Genomic DNA, 17,606 nt, shown 5'->3' with positions numbered 1-17,606 from the left:
TTCATATCCATTTATTTCTTTTAAACACTAAATTGAGTTAAAGTTTTGTTCAAAGCACTTACACTTTTATCTCATTATGTTTTCAAACTAATGAATGCTTTTTTTAATATTTAAACATGAAAGCTTGTCTATTAGGTTAGCTAAATTTGTTTTTGATGTACTTGAATTGCTTTTGAAATTGTCAAAAGATTGGGAATTATAATATTATTATTTTATTCGATGGACAGTAAAAGAAAATATTTTATCACATTCTGAAAATATTAAACATATAAACCTAAAAGCTTAAAACTTCAGTGAATGAAATCTAAAAACAAAACTCATTATTAGATACAAAATGGTTTGAAATAGTGATTTTAAACTGAATACATAAATTAAAATTTTAAAAAAAGATTAATTAAGTTTATACTATAATGTAGTTAAGAAAATAAATAATATTTCAGCAGGTTTGTATATTTTCAGACCTGGCTTCTTATTTATAGGGATTTGTTAAACTTCAATAGAATTTTTTTTTCAAATTGTTGTTAACTTTAACATTTATGGTTAGCGGAAAAAATAAGGTGTCACTTGGGTTGGGCATTGTATCTTGAAGCTTTTACCGTATCAAACATCATCCACTTTCCCATTAATTCCTTTTATAATATATAATTAAAAAATATATCTGTTTTTTGTAAAAAATATAACTGTTAAATTTCACCTGTTTTTTGTAAGAATATAAAAAGTCACCAAAATTAGAGGGCCATCCAATTGTCAACTTTTATCGTACATATTTTCTATCGTATTTCGGTCTATGTAGTTAAGAATTCTGAAAATATATATAAAATTTTTAACAATGGAACATCCTGTATAATAAACCAACAATCACGCATATAGAGTAATCACTGATCTAATATTATCTAACACAACGATCACTGATTTTATACTTTCTGACTAATATTTGTTAAAAATTAAGGAAAGTAGTATAAGCTATAAGCATTAAGTGACGTAAAATAATACTTGTGTGAGGGAAAATCTGTCGCTTTAGCACTGGGAAAGCTGATTCTGAATGCATAAAAACCTGTTTGATTGTCAAGGAAACGAAGTTAAGTTCAAAGGTTATTATTAGAAACACATCCTATTCTCATGAGGTAATCAAACTGGTTTTGATGTTTTGCATCCCACCTTCCTTACCCGTGATTCGACAGATTTCTACAACCTGTTTTCTTTCTTCCACACATAAATATTAATTTGAGATCATCAATACTGTGTATACTTTTTTTGCTTCTTATTTGACAAAAATTCTTAAAGTCAATATTAAGAAAATTGGTTACAGAAAAGTACAACATAAAAATTTTGTAAACTTTGTAAATTTTTAATAAAAAGGACTTAAAAAATTTTGTGTTTGAAAAAAGGTATAATTAGTCAGTAGATTTATTCGTTTTTGTGGAAAATTTAAGAAGAAAAATAAAAATAAGTATGACATTTACTGACAGTAATATTATTCGTTAAGTAAATAGCTATCTACATATTTGTATTTTCCTATAAAACTGAAGGAAATGTAACTGTTGTCAAGATGGAATATCTTCATGACAATTCCTTGAAATACTTTCTTGCCTGTAGTATTTTAAAGAATTTTCACCTTACCCAATAAGTTTTTATTTTTTCAATTTCTCTTTAGTGTGTTCTTGGGACTAATAGATTTTCTTTCCTTTCCCTGTGCTTGTATTTTTTTTCGATAATCTTCTAAATTGTGAAATTCACGTAGAATTTCTGAAGGTTTCTATTGGTTTAAGCTTTATTTTCTAACAAACTTTATTTTGCTTATATGATGTTTAGCTTTTTACTTATTACATTTTTATTGTTGATATAGTTCAATAAGCTAACGATATTTCGTATTAAAAGTTTTTATTTAAAACAAATTGTTGCAGAAATTTTTTTTTCTTCAACTCATAAATCTTAAACCAATAATACTTGAGTTTTTTTCTTTTAGTAGAGCAGTTATTACAACATGTAAATTTAAAAGACGCTCTTGTCCTCGAAAAGTTGCGGACCTACAAAGAAATATTTGAATTCAAATACTTCATAAATATCTGCATATAAATTTTGGAATTTTCCCATAATCAGCAAATCAATACAAAGATTTAATGATTTCTGCTTACTTTATTTTTACTTACTTTACTACTTACTTATTTTACTTTTCGTATTATTTTGTTAAAAAAGGGATTTTTTTTTTTCAAATTTCACCAAATATTTTTTTTAAAAGCAAAAGTTTACGAAATGTTCACAGAATGTTTAACCATTATTTTTAATTTAAAATACTAGTATTTTTGATTTCTTTCAACTAATTTAAATACAACAAAGAACCTTTTTAATGACAAAATTATCATTTTTGAAATGAATATTTAAATAATATGAATCGTATAAATAAGAGAAGACCTCCGTAAAATACATTTTAATCAGCACTGGTTGAAAGTCAACTGGTTGCTGACAATTACTATGCCATTTAGCAAAATTTATAAAAAATGAAATTCATGAAAATATTGGCTATTCTTAAGTTTTACATTGAAGCTTTAGTTTTATTTTATCTAAATGTCCGATTAAAGGAAGACTTTTTTTTTAATTAAGCATGATTTTTTTTACTTCCTTTAAAAATCATCTATCAATAATATGTAATTATAATACTGAAAATTTGATAAAAGCCACTGCCTTTAGCTTATATAAACGAAAAAACAACAACTATAGTTTCTTTATGAAAAAAAGCAAAAAAAAGGATTTGAGAATATATCAGATCACCCAATTTGCAAAGGATTATAAGAGAAAACGGCTATTTTTCGCTAATGATACTAACGTGCTCGTGCTATTGATGAAAACTTTAAGATTGATACACATTAATTAAAAAGTTGAGCGAAGTTTTTTTCGACAAAAATAAAGATATTGCCGGTGGGAAAACCTCATAAACTCAGATTAGCCATTAATAAATCTATTTATCTGTGGAAAAAAAAACAAATTTTTATTTACGAGTGTTGAAAACTAAACCATTTAAACATAAAGTATTACATAGCAATTATTTTTTTCACTCGAGGAGAATTAAGAAAATTTGACTTCCAAAGAATAGCGATAATAATGTAAATAAGCAAATAGCATCTTATTAACATTGGAAACAAACGCAATTGTTAAAAAAAAACAATTAAATGATATAAACACAGAACCGAAAGAATTTACAGATAATTGCTAAAAAATATTAAGGAAATTTAATGTCCTTTATGGCAAGAAATAATTAATAATAGTGCCGTAAATAACGAAGCATTTTGTTTCTGCTTCAAAAAAATCTACTTTTTAAAAGAAGTTGCTCTTTATGTAATTAACATACTGGGACCAGGTAAGCGGAATAATTAAGTTTTTAAGTCTACAGGTGGATTCAAAACATTTGTTAGAGTCTTTTGGATCTTAGTATTGAAATTATTTAATTTTTTAATGATATAAAAGTAATAATAATATCCAAGAGGTTTGGTTTATAAGGCTGTGAATGAATAATTATTTTTAATTAAAAAAATCAAATCGATTTTGTTTTGACATAGAATGCTGATTGAAAAATATTGAAATAATGGAAATTTTCTGTGTAAAATACGAAAATGAAACAAATTGTTCTTCATGATATTGGCTGGAAAGCTAGGAATGGAAAAAAGATAAAGGGATGGCTTAACCCTTTTGAGGGAGAAAAAAAGAAATTTATTATGCATTTCTCAAAAAATTAATTTGATTTTAATTATAACTTTTTGTGGGGAACGCGGGGGGGGGGGGAATCTTAAATTATGACTACTGTATGGAATTGATCGTTAGCTTGAATTTTTGTGATCACAACAAAACTGAATTTATAAATTACATGTTTATAAATATGAAGAAACTTGATGAGATATAAACAATTCAACTAATACATAACGCACAAACGATAGTCTTTAAGACACTTCTTATCTTGCTGATGCTAGTGTTTTTCTTTAAATAATAAAAAGTGAAAAATAATTTATCTACGTCAATTAAAAACATGAACTCGCCTCAAACAGACTAAACTGATGTGAACACACCACTTTTGCTTATTTGTCAAGGTCATGGTCCATGAAAAAAAAAAATTGGAAAAACAACAAATTCGGAATAGCAAAAGTCTAAATGCGCCCGAGTTTGCAAGACATTGTATACATAATATGTGCTGTAACTTAAAATAAACAAATGTATTTTTCAAAAAAAAAATTTGCAACTCGCCCATCTAAAAAAATTTATTCAGGCTATGTAAACTATATATATATACGGCCAATTAGAATTATTAACACCATCAGTTTTCTCTCTCAAGATATTCAGTAGACAGATGTCAGAATTATTATAGTCTCAATTTCTCTCTTCCACCTCCAGGTGTTAACGTTATCATATATACCTATAGAGAAATATATTTTCTTGCTCTGTGAGGATTTCTTTAAAGAGGTCGGGAAACTAATTCATGTTAATGCTGTGCAGTTCAGGCCAACCCTTCAAAAGAAGTGATCCTCTAACCAGTTTAATGAAAAGAAATTAGCAGTTAAGACAATGTATTAAGCATTAAATTTGTAAATTTTAAAAAAAAATAATTAAAAATATTTCATGAAAAAAAAATTTTTTTTTGAGAGAGAAACTTTAATTTACTTGAGCAAGTAAAAGTGCACACTTTTTATTTTCACTCTCGTTACTTTTAACGAAAGCAAAAGAATTGCCATGTATGGTATTGTTGCTATAGGGATTTTCAGAACTGCCGAAAAGGACAAGTATAGGAAAGAATTCCCTGATTTTGATTAATTTTGACTATCATGAGCAGAAATTGAATAATAGCATTATGCAAAAGGAATTTAATTATTCTTAATTTCGATGAGATGAGGCTTTAAAAATCCTTTTTTCTTAATCTAGTAGCAAAATAGAATTTCAGCCAATTCTCAAAATAGATTTGCTAACAAATATTGTGTGTGATTTTGTAAAGTTAATAAATACCAAGTTAGGGATTATTTTCTATTTTTACTTTACCTCTTACGAAGAACGGGTATTGAACAAGCATTTTTAAAATTAATATAAATTTCAATTGGTAAGTATTTAAGTTACTTTAAATATTTTCATGAAAATAGATTTGTAATTGTATTCAAATTAATTCTTAGAAATTTGATACCAATCCCTACTAAATAGACTGAATCGAATGCATCTAAGAATTCGATATATTTCCAAATTAGATGTAGAAGAAGATACAAATAATATCGACCTATTATATACGTATGTACCTCGTTTTCAAGTATTCAATGAATCTAACTTGTTATTCTGATGAAAGAACTCTAATTCCAATTATGGGCTTCAGCATGTAGTTTTATTTTATTTAAAGAGTAGGAGCAATCTCTAATAAACAGCACTCTAGACAACTAGTTTTTTTTTATTCACTTATATAAAATGTTAAAAAGATGTTTATTTGAGGGTATTCTGGCATCCTGTAATTCTCCGTTTGAAGGGGAAGTTAATTCCGACTTTTTTGTAAAATTCTCAAAAATATGTCGTCAAGGGAAGTTCAAATATATAGTTAAACGGTAGTAAGAGGAAAATCTATTTTCCCTTTCGGGTAGTTTTTCCCGATTCTGTCCCCTGTATAAAATCCCTCTATACCCTTCCCTCACAAACGCACCCCTGGAGAACACCCGTGCCCACAGATGCACCATCATTAATTATCTGTTGGGTCAACTTTCACTTGGGTGAAATTTCATACATACGAAAGGTATGTACTTAGTCATATAGTACGATGACCACAAAACAGGCTGTAGATTTAATAATGAAATAAGAGTTCTTTTTTTAATTAACATTTTTGACAAGTTATCATTTTGATGAGCTAATATTTCTGACAATTCTTAAAACATGAATTAGGAATCATGACAACGAATTTAAGGTGAAAATGTAGCTTTTGTTCAAGTTAAAATTTTTAACTGAGATTCTACAAAATAGCACATGTAAAACTGCATAATATGGTAAAAAAAATAAAAAAATGTTTAAGTGATTTTCAATGTAATAAATTTATAAAATTATTTATAGATTCGATAATAAATTTAAAGAACTGCTTATTTCATTTGTTTGAATATAAAATAAAGCCTTTTAAATAAGTATTAGTTAGATCCAATCTTTTATTATTCATAATTGCTTAGTTACTCTTACTCTTATTTATAATTTTATTTGCAATTCCAGAAGCATATTTGTTGGACAGTGCTTAATAAATTTTGGAAACACATGAAATAAACAACTGTCAAGCATATTTTACATAACATTTATTGTATTGGCTCAACATAACATTTATGATACATTTGAATTTACATATACACTTTATTTATACTTTAAGAGTTAAAGTAAACATCTCTGAGTTTCACATACATATTTGAATATTAAGAGTTTAAAATTTATATCAAGCATTAAAATATTTAAAAAAAAGTATGATGTAGTAAGAAAAGTGTGATGACAAAATAAATACAATATTTAAACCATTCATTAAGTAATTTTCCTATTGATTTATTTACAATTACCGGAAATACTGGTTAAAATAAAAAAATAAAAATACAAAACTGAAAACTAAATTTTACCTAACAGATGCTTTTCATGCTCTGCTCTAAGGCATCGGGATAAAATTACCTAATTCGACCACAATTACTACGAAACAGCATGGTAATAAAATCTATTTTTATTGTTGGTTTTACCGAAAGTCATTGCCAAAGCAAACCTGTAAAAAATACCGGACTGCATGGTGTTTCGAAAGAGCTAGAATATTACATTTCACCGTAATCTGCTGATTTTGAGGACATATTTCTTCCTTGAATAAACTTTCAAGATGCCATAAAAACACTAAATATTTATCTACGTTTAAAATACGTATACTATTTATCTACGATTTTAATAAATCTACTGTTCTACGCCACTGTTCTACGGTTGCAGCTAAAGTTTAAAAGAAATAGAAAATTACAAGGTATTTAATTTAATGGTAACTTAAAAGTAAATTTGAGGAAATATTCTACCTTGTATGCATAAATAAATTTCGATTAAAAATAGTTTAAATGGCTTAAAATATCAAACTAAAAAAATGTTACGTGGAATAAAATATATGATAGTTTCTAAATATAAAAGCTGCTATATCACAAAAAATTGTAAAGTATTTTTTTATCTGAATTTTTCTGTAAAGGAAAAAAACAAAGTATAACACCATAATTAGGATTTAAATAATACCTTGATACATAAATACCCTTGAATACGTTAATAAGAGTTAAATACATTAGCAGATACATTAATTACATACATTAATAATTTATTAGATACATTAATTAGAATTAAAAACAATAATTATCCTTGAAAATAAAAAAAAAGTAAGATACCCTCCCCCATAAAAAGAGAGTTCGGGTATAAAAGCGTCTGTTCGGGACATAAGTTTTTATTAATATGCAACATACATACGGATCTTTTCGTACTATAACTCAATCTTAATGGATCTAGGTTCCAACTCCATTATGTTAATTAACTACTGCAGAAGCTGAGAAATCAGACACAGAAGGTAATTTCTTTGATTAAGCGACGTTTCTGATCTTCAAAATCCGATCACATTTATTGTATTGTTAGTAGATATTGTATCTACTATCAACTTGCTACATCTGCTTATTTATCGTAGTTTCAAGAAAAAAAACTTCGGGTCTGGTAACAAAACTCTGGGCGTTTCATCAAGGACACAAATGATGAGAAAAATGAAAAGTTGTATAACAGACAGTCACTTGTTGTGAAAGAACATTCTATTCCTTAGCCCCTAAAAGAAAGCAAACATATAAAGGAATATTAAGAAATGTGATCAAAAATTTATAGGAATGTGAAATACGAAAAAAATCCTATAGTTGGAAAACTTAGAGACAATTGCCATTAAGCAAGAGAATATGTTATTAATAATTGTAAATAAACCAAGTGGTTTTCTACGAAGAAGTGAGGATCTTTAAGTAAGCAAAAATAAAAATAATATTTTTAAGAAGAAAAAAAAAAAGAAAATAACATTAAAACTGTGTGCTTTGCTTAAAAAATATTGGAGATATGGTTAAATACTAAAAAATTGAAATTACTTTTTATTTACCAAAACATTTCATAGCTCTTTCGACTAAACTATCGGAAACATAACTTCCAGATTTCGAATACCCATATTTCCCCATATTTTGTATGTAGAATGCCAAAAATCTGTCGAAAGAGAAGTATGATTATTTAGAGATCGAACAGTTTTTGTGCCTGATTTTAAAGCTTGTTTAATAGTTAGCTCTAACTAATTCGGGTATTTGATGTTATCTCAATGTGATCAACGTATCTCAAATGTTTTTTTTGTGCTATTAAATGAATAACATCATAATACAAATTTATTTGGATCCATCTAGTTCGTAGGAGAAGTTTGAAAAACTAAATCAAGTGTCCATTTTCTTAAATACCCATATTTTGAGTAACTTTATGAACTCGCATTTTTGAACTATGTGCATAAAAAAAGCCCTCCTACGAAATATTAACTGAATAAAACGGAAAATTTGTGTAAAGAAAAATATTTTTTTAAAAGTTTCATCCATTATTTAATATGAATTTTTCTCTTCAAATTCAAATCATTTCTGAATTTAAGCTTCCATAAAGCATAATTATAAACATAATAGAATTATTAAAAAAAAAATTGGTGGTAATACGGTCTCTTCAGGACACGCACAAGCCTTTACGACAGCAGCGGAGACATTTTAAATTAAAGAATATTTATCCTAAGATAAAAATTTTTTATTCAATTTGCCTAGAAAAAACTTAAAATAAGAATTATGCAATTATAATTAAACTTAAGATTAAAAAAGAAAAGCGGAAAAATGATTACCGATATTAGATTGTGTAATCTTACAGTTAACAAAAGCTTCGGTGAAGAAGAGATGTATTGAACGTGCTTTTAGTTTTATCCTATCAGTATTTATTAGTAAAAAAATATAAATAGCAAAATTCATTTCAATGCTGCCCTCTATGAAAAAAACTATTTGAGAATAAGAATAATAGGAAAATTTAAGCAACAAAATCCATAATGGGAAAAGAAGTAAAAAACACCATTAAAATTTTTTTTTAAATGTAAAGTTATTCAAACATTTAAAAAGAAACATTCAAATTTTTACCAGAACTGATGAATGCTGGTAATACTCATAAACTTAAATGTTATGAAAGTGTGTATGAATGAAGTCAGTTTTATTATAAACTTAAAATTTTACTCCATCAATAGTTGTTTTGAAGTAATACTTTAATGCATTTTATAGAAGTAAAATTAAAAAATAGGTTTTTACAAATCAAGTTTTTCTTTTTAAATTGTGTAAAAATTACACTGAAAGTCTGGATAATAAAAAAAAATTTTTTTTTAGTTTTTTTTAAAAGTAATTATGAAATGGTCTTTGACCTATAAACTGTCAACCCCCCTGATGAATGCTGGTAATACTCTTCAACTTAACTGTTATGAAAGTATGTATGAATGAAGTCTATAAAAGGCTTTCTAATTGTGTATGTAGGCTCCGACTTATGAACAGTCACCCTATGAAAGAAGGAAAACTCAAAATATATTTTATTCCTAGTTTACGTTCCTATGTAGCCCACTGCAAATATTTAAAATTTGAACGCTTCTTTTTAAATGTTTGAATAACTTTACATTTAAAAAAAAATTTTAATGGTGTTTTTTACTTCTTTTCCCATTATGGATTTTGTTGCTTAAATTTTCCTATTATTCTTATTCTCAAAGAGTTTTTTTCATAGAGGGCATCAGGGGGGTTGCCAGTTTATAGGTCAAAGCCCATTTCATATATACTTTTAAAAAAAACTAAAAAAAAAAAAAAAAAAACTGTTTATTATTCAGACTTTCAGTGTAATTTTTACACAATTTAAAAAGAAAAACTTGATTTGTAAAAACCTATTTTTTAATTTTACTCCTATAAAATGCATTAAAGTATTACTTTAAAACAACGATTGATAGAATAAAATTTTAAGTTTATAATAAAGCTGACAAAGTGCATTTGTATTATAATGACGTCTCTTATTTCGAAATTATGCTTTATGAAAGCTTAATTTCAGAAACAATGTAAATATTTCAAGCAAAAAAATACATATTAAATAATGAGTAAAACTTTAAAAAAATGGTTTATAATTTTTTTCCAAGGTATTCACTTAATATTTTATCGGAGATCTTTTTCTCTGCACTCAGCTCAAAATGTGTGTTAAGGAAAATGGAAACAGCTTAGAATGGTGTTCTTAAAGTGACTCAAAATATGGGTATTTAACAAAACGATTCTATGATTTAGTTTTTTAAACTTCTATTAATTTCTCTTAAGATTAAACTAATGCATCCAAATAAATTCATTATGTGACGTTATTTATTTCTTCATATTTTTAGCTTACAAAATATTGGATAAGGTGACCTCAAATACTCAAATTTCAAAAAAATTAAACAAACTACAGAATTCGGTACAAAAACCGTTCCGTTTTTAAATAAACATACTTCTTTTTCGACAGATTATAATTTTTTACAATCAATATAAGGGGAGGAGGAACGGAAATTATGCTCCCAATAGTTTAGTCAAAGGAAAAATCAAAAGTTTCGGTACCTTAAAAATAATATAGATTTTTTAGTACTTTCCCGTATCTATAATATTTTTTTTTTAGTGCGGCACATATTTATAATGTTAGTTTCATGTTTTTTTTACGTTTAAAAAGAAATTTTTTCATATGAATTTATTTTTTCTGAATTAAAGATGCCCACTTCCTCATTGAAGAAATATCTTGGTCTATTTACAATTATTAATAACATATTCTCATGTGTTATGACAATTTAAGCGTTTCAATATTGTAACTTAACAAATTCTTTTTCTAAGCTTTTCAATTATAGGATATTTTTTTCATATTTAAGAAACTGGACATTTGATTTCACTTCTTAAACTTATTTAGCAAAACATGTTTTGTTTTGTTTAAGAATAAACTAATGGATCCAAATAATTTTGTAATGTGATGTCGTTCATTTGCCTAAATCACTAAAAGGATATATTTATTGATTAGGCTTTATGAAAAGTAAACAATTGTTTTTATGAGGCTCGTACGTCTCCTATAAATATATATCAATGATATGAAATTTAAAATGACGAAATTATTTTTTAAAAAATCAATTGATCAATGATAAAAAATCAATCAATCAATGATATGAAATTTAAAATGACGAAATTATTTTTTAAAAAATCAATTGAAGACTTGTAATGGAAAATGACCTAAGTCTAAGGAAAAGCTCTCCAACAATCTGATTTATTTGAATGAAATAGAAAGAAAATAATACGCAATCCAAATGTTTTATACAATTACTTAAAAAAATTAATTTGACTTTTATAAACAGTAGGTCAACTAAAGTCTAATTTTCAAAATAGTTGAAGTTTATGAAAAGCATTTAAAGAAGATAAAATAAAGGGTAATTTTGCTTTAAAAGAAGTAATATGAGGGTCAAATGCTAACTTTCTTATATATAATTATTAATCATACTTTTAAAGATGGCTTTACCTTAAATTTCTTAAATTGTTTCTTAAAATTACTACTTTAAATTTTACTAAACACAGCAAAATTTATTCTTTTACTTCCTATGATTTTCTGGATCTCTTTTAATAGCATTCCACTTTTTAAATTTAAAGATATTACTTTCGATCGTTATTATGATTATAATGCTTTTAAAATTATTCTACATTGTAATTGTGATTTTTGGGAAATTTATAATAATCTATACTTATTCAATAATTATCCTTAAAAGGGAAATGTTTTTTTTAAAATAGATGGCCTACCATAAGGAGCAAAACTGACTAAATTATTTTTACATTATCATGAAAAAAAAATATGCTCCAAATATTAAATGTGTATCAAGATAAACAAATAAAAGTAAAGTAATAATTTAAGAGAACGATGATAACATTTTCTAACAAATCAATAGATTTCCATATTAAAAAAAAACTGAATTTAAACATTTACTAAGACGGACACAAGTTAAACATTGCTACAAATTAATTATTTTATATGTAGTGAAGGAATCATAATTTCTTTATTCTACCGTATTTTCTGTATAATAACTTTTTTTCTCTAAATTTGACAGTTAAAAGGCAGATAACTATTGAATCCCAAGTATATATATATATATGAAAAAAACTCTCTCTCTCTATATATATATATATAAATGGTATTTTTAATTAAGGTCCGTTTTGTTGTGTACACCAATAGGTGTCACTTGCATCGCAACGAGTAGGCATGTCTCGGCATAGGAGCATAGCTTATTGAGGGCTTTTTTTTTAAATAAGGAGACCGTTTGAAAATAAAAACCAAATGAAAGAAAATTTTCATGAAGCAAATTTAGTTTTCGATTCTACATACGTTTCTCTTGTGGTAAAAAAAAATAAATAAAACACATTAATTAACTAGAAAGTTTTAATTACATTACCACGTGCAAATATACATTTATCAAAAAATTAATCCTGTAATATAAACTCAAAACGTGGTAAATATTTAAATTTCGCAACTGATAACGTATCCCTAAAAGAAGTATCAATTGGCAATATACACTTATGAATATTGTGATATAAAAAATACCATGTGTTTAAAGCAGTCCATGTGTTTAACGCATAGGCGAGTTTGATTTCATATTCCTGCTTGCCATCGACGAATTTTATTATTAGTTTAAAAATCGTCAAGTGTAAAGAAATACCACCTAACAATCGTCGAATTAGCGAAGTAAGTAATATTATCTCTTCTTTTATTTCCTTATGTATCTATATATTGTTTTGTATGTTGACAGCACATGGTATTTATTTATATCACAATGTAAAATATCTATATATCTATATCTATCTATCTATCTATATATATATATATATATATATATATATATATATATATATATATATATATATATATATATATATATATATATATATATATATATACACCCTTGTGCAAATTAATTGAAATAAACTTTCCTTTTCGTGCTTTTTAAAGAAGATGTTTTGGGGTTTTTTCGGTTACAATGGGGTTGGACCTTTGCTGCCTATTGACGGTATGATACGTTCTGAACAGTACATTACTATTCTGGGTAAAAAAGTTGTTCCAGAGTTGAAGAAACGATACCCTGATGGAACAGGGATTTTTCAACAGGATTTAGCTCCTTGCCATACGTCCAAAATTGTCAAGAAATTCATGTCTGAGAATCAAATTGAGACATTGGAATGGCCAGGGAAATCTCCGGTGATCAACCCAATGGAGAATCTCTGGGCCATATGCAAGAATCGCCTATTAAATATGGACTGTACAACTATGGAGATGGTTCAAAATGAAGAATAAAACAAAGAAAAATTATAGACATATGAAAAAAAGGGGGTGGGAAATAATAAGTAAAAAAAAATAACAAACAACATTTTATTAAAAAGAAGAAAAAAAAATGAAATGTTAATTAAAAAACCGGAAAAAAGCCGGAAAAAAAAGATATAATCTTTTCTTCAGCCCACACGATTATATCCGCAAAACAGAGTGCTTTCTGATATTGTATCAATAAAGCTAAAGCAAAATATATTAATACAATAGTGTGAGGAGCACTCAAAAAAATTTTTTATAAAATAACTACATAAAAATAGATCATAAAAAGTAAAAATAACATGTAGAAACAGATCATAAAATAAAATAAAAAGTAAAAACATTAAAAAGGGGGGACTATAAAGCGAGTAGCAAAATCATAACAACTTACTTGGACGGATATTTTTCAAGAATGATTTATAAATGTTTTCGCAGAAAGATTGCCTGATTACAAAATATGAAAACAAAAGATGAAAACAAAAGCGCAAATAGAGAGTAACAAGAGGGTTTTAAAGTGTCGTTCTTACTGCACTGCTGAAGTGATTTGTTATTTTGAGTTTTGATTTGTTAGTTACCAAGGATGGGCCCAAAATGGATGTGCGCAAGGTAATATTATACTGGATAATTTAAAAAAAAATTGATCATAAATAGTTTTAGAAGATAGATGTTTATTTAAGAAAAAATATAAAATAGAAAAGAGAAACATAAATTGCCTGCTTTGAAAATAAATTTAGCCGCGGATTTGCACGATATGGATTAGCACATAGAAAAATTATTTAAATTATCAAAGAAAAAATTTTAATAGATAATTTTACTACGGATTTGCCCGAAATGGATTTGCACATGGAAAAATTAACAAAGAAAAAATTTTAGCAGATAATTTTAACCACGGATTTGCCCGAAATGGATTTGCACATGGAAAATTGCATAAATTAATAAAGAAATTTTTAGCAAACAATTTTATCCACGGATTTGCTCGAAATGGATTTGCACATGGAAAAACTGTATAGATTAACAAGGGAAATTATTTAGCAAAGGAATTTTTAGTAAATAATTCTAACCACGGATTTGCCCGAAATGGATTTGCACATGGAAAGATTAACAAAGAAAAAAAATTTTAGTACATAATTTTAGCCACGGATTTGCCCGAAATGGATTTTCACATGGAAAATTTTATAAATTAATAAAGAAATTTTTAGCAAACAATTTTATCCACGGATTTGCCCGAAATGTATTTGCACATGGAAAAACTGTATAGATTAACAAAGGAAATTATTTAGTAAAGGAATTTTTGGTAAATAATTCTAACCACGGATTTGCCCGAAATGGATTTGCACATGGAAAAATTATATAAATTAACAAAGAAATTATTTAGTAAATAATTTTGGCAATTAATTTTGGCCTGAAATGGATTTGCACATAGGAAAATCATAAAAATTAACAAAAAAAATGTTTAGAAAATATATCCACCAAAATATACGATTAATTCAATGATTTTATATAAAATTTTATTACATTAGTTGGGTATCCATTGTTTTTTATCAGATTTTGAAAGAGTTTATCTATTTGTTTTTTGGATAAATAAATATTACTACTTATTCTTTTAATTCTGTTCATTTCATTAAAAGTGGTATTTAAATAGATGATCCTAGAAACATTAGAATTCCAAGTAACTAGTTTATTAATATTAAAATTAAAATCATTTCTTTTATCGTATAAATCAACAAAACAGATATTTTCAACTTTCATAATACCCAAATCCAAAAAATTGAAACTAATATTATCATCATGATTACGAAGTAAGATTAATTCCTCAGGGTATATATCACTCAATAAAACAGTAAAATCTTGGAAATTAAAGATAATTAAGTCATCAATATATCTAAAAACAAATTTAATACTCAGAGTATAATTTTTTTCATAATAATGCAAAAATAAGTTAGCTAAGAGAGATGAATAATTAGATCCCTGTGGTATTCCATTAATTTAAAGAAAGATATCCCTTCCATTGTAAAGATAATTACTAAAAAGACAAAAATTAATCAGAATTTCCCAATAATCAAAATCGCAACAAAGGATATTTTTAAAATCATGGTAATAATTCAAAAGGACATCTTTTAGTTTAGAAAGGGGAATGCTATTGAAAAGATCCTGGAAATCAAAAGTCGCAATAGAATTAATTTTATTATGTTTAATGAAATCTAAAATCGGTTGATTATTAGTGATTATCCAAGAGAAACCTTCTTTAGTAATATAGTTAATAATCTTATTTAAGTAGATAGAGAAAATGGTGCCAGGTTTAGTTAGATAGGTATTCGATCCACATGTGATTGCTCTAAATTTTACTGGAATTTTATGAAATTTAGGACTGATAATTAAGTAAGGAAATTGTATATTGCTAATTTTAATTTTTAATCTCTTGTAAAAAGCTAAAAATTTTTTAATGGCAATATTATTATTGAAATTACTAAGTTCAAAATTTTTACTATTTTTTAATTCCGTATTTAAAAGTTCAGCATAGAATTTTTTACAGAATATAGCATAATTATTGTTAGCTTTGTCTATGGGAGTAATTGCAAAATTTTTTTGAAGTTGCTTAATTGATTGAACAATGTTAGAAAAATTTGTTGAATTGTTATTCTTATTTAAATTATCCTTATTATTGAAAATAAAGTTTTTAAAGTAATAATAAACTCCCCATTTCCATTCTGTTAGCATACCTAAAGGTAAAGAGAATCTATTTGATATCTTTAAACAAAAATTATTGAGATTATTAAGAAAGTATTTTAGAATCTTATTGATTGATATATGGTAAATGGGTCTAAATTTTGTGCCTTTTATCATTAAATTCCTAAGTTCCAAGTTTTTTATAATATTTAAATTACCAGTGATAATATGTTTATGATGTTTATCAACAAAATCAAAATATTTATCCTCCTCACAGTGACATTCATAATCGGATATATTAATACTCCCTAAATTTTTGCTTATATCATTATAGTTAAAAATGGTTCTACCAAGAGATTTGTTATATTTAAAACTTTTAATTATGTTAAAATCTTTTAATGGAAATAAAGCTTTAAAATTTTCAAAAATGTTGTGAAATTTGATCTTATCGAAAATAGGATTTTGAAAGTTAATAACGAAATATAAATTATCTAAATTTTTCTTATTATTAGGCAAAATTTTGCTCATTTTGGCTTTTATAAGATCGAAACAAAGAATTTTGAAATGTAAATTAATGAAAGAAAAGTTAATAATAAGATCGTAGAACTTATATGTTTCATAATTCTTAAGGGAGAAGACAAAATCTTTAATTGGTTTAATGCTATATTGTTTATTAAAGTCTTTTTCCATATTAGAAAGAAATTTTATATTTAATTTGTCACTATTAAGAGATTTTCTATTACTTCTTGAATATATATATATATATATATATATATATATATATATATTCAATATATATATATATATATATATATATATATATATATATATATATATATATATATATATATATAAGCAAATAAATACTTTTTCTATCATGCTCCAAGGTATCATGACAAAACTACCAATTATGCGAAAATCTTATTCACTTATTATAAAACCATATTTTATTGTTTAAAATGTTATTTTCGGAAAAAAATTACCGAGCTTTTTGTTCTTCTCATAAATCCAGAAACATAAAAATTTTTGTTGAGTTTCGGTAGCTTTAATTGGTCATTTTTCTCAACATGAAATGAAAATCATTAAAAACAATTTTATTATTTGACGGAACTCGGAGCTGTTTCACCTGTCCCCTTTCTCCACTGATAAAATAGTTCACAAGCTCGGTATTTCTCAGTATTGGTTCTTTTGCCTTCCGCTTAAATATTTCATAGCTTCACTATATTAAATAGAATATATTTCACCTCAGAATTTAAATAAAGTATATTTCCTCTTTGTTTCTTTAATTTAAATATATCTTTCTTCACTTTTTTGATAAAATTTTTTACCAAATTTCTACTGAGGTACATTAAAACGTTTTAATTTAAGCCTTAAATACAAGAAGACATTTTCTTTGAAACAATATATATTTACTATGAACTAAGCAGCATCTAAAAACACTTATTTTCATGTTTAAGAAAATACAATACTCTGTCACAAATATTTGTATTAAAATAAGAGTTTTTAAAAAATAAATATTGCAATCAAGAACAAGTATA

At 25.8% G+C, this 17,606-nt stretch overlaps 1 pseudogene across 2 annotated transcripts in view; it reads right to left on the bottom strand.

Moving 5' to 3' along the window:
* Positions 1 to 6,275: 6,275 nt before the first annotated feature.
* Positions 6,276 to 17,606, bottom strand: part of LOC107447431 (octopamine receptor beta-1R pseudogene) — a 93,938-nt pseudogene continuing 82,607 nt past the window's right edge. For both annotated transcript variants that reach the window (XR_011637498.2, XR_015432709.1), the window contains exon 2: positions 6,276 to 7,804. The product of XR_011637498.2 is annotated as an octopamine receptor beta-1R pseudogene, transcript variant X2 (transcript). The remainder of the gene's footprint in view (positions 7,805 to 17,606) is intronic.

The sequence above is a fragment of the Parasteatoda tepidariorum genome, chromosome 3 (genome assembly GCF_982258835.1).
Source record: "Parasteatoda tepidariorum strain Cologne lab strain chromosome 3, Ptep-v5.0, whole genome shotgun sequence".
NCBI classification, from domain to species: domain Eukaryota; kingdom Metazoa; phylum Arthropoda; class Arachnida; order Araneae; family Theridiidae; genus Parasteatoda; species Parasteatoda tepidariorum.
Note: the sequence above shows the minus strand (reverse complement) of the source record. Positions and strands in the feature narration are given on the sequence as shown.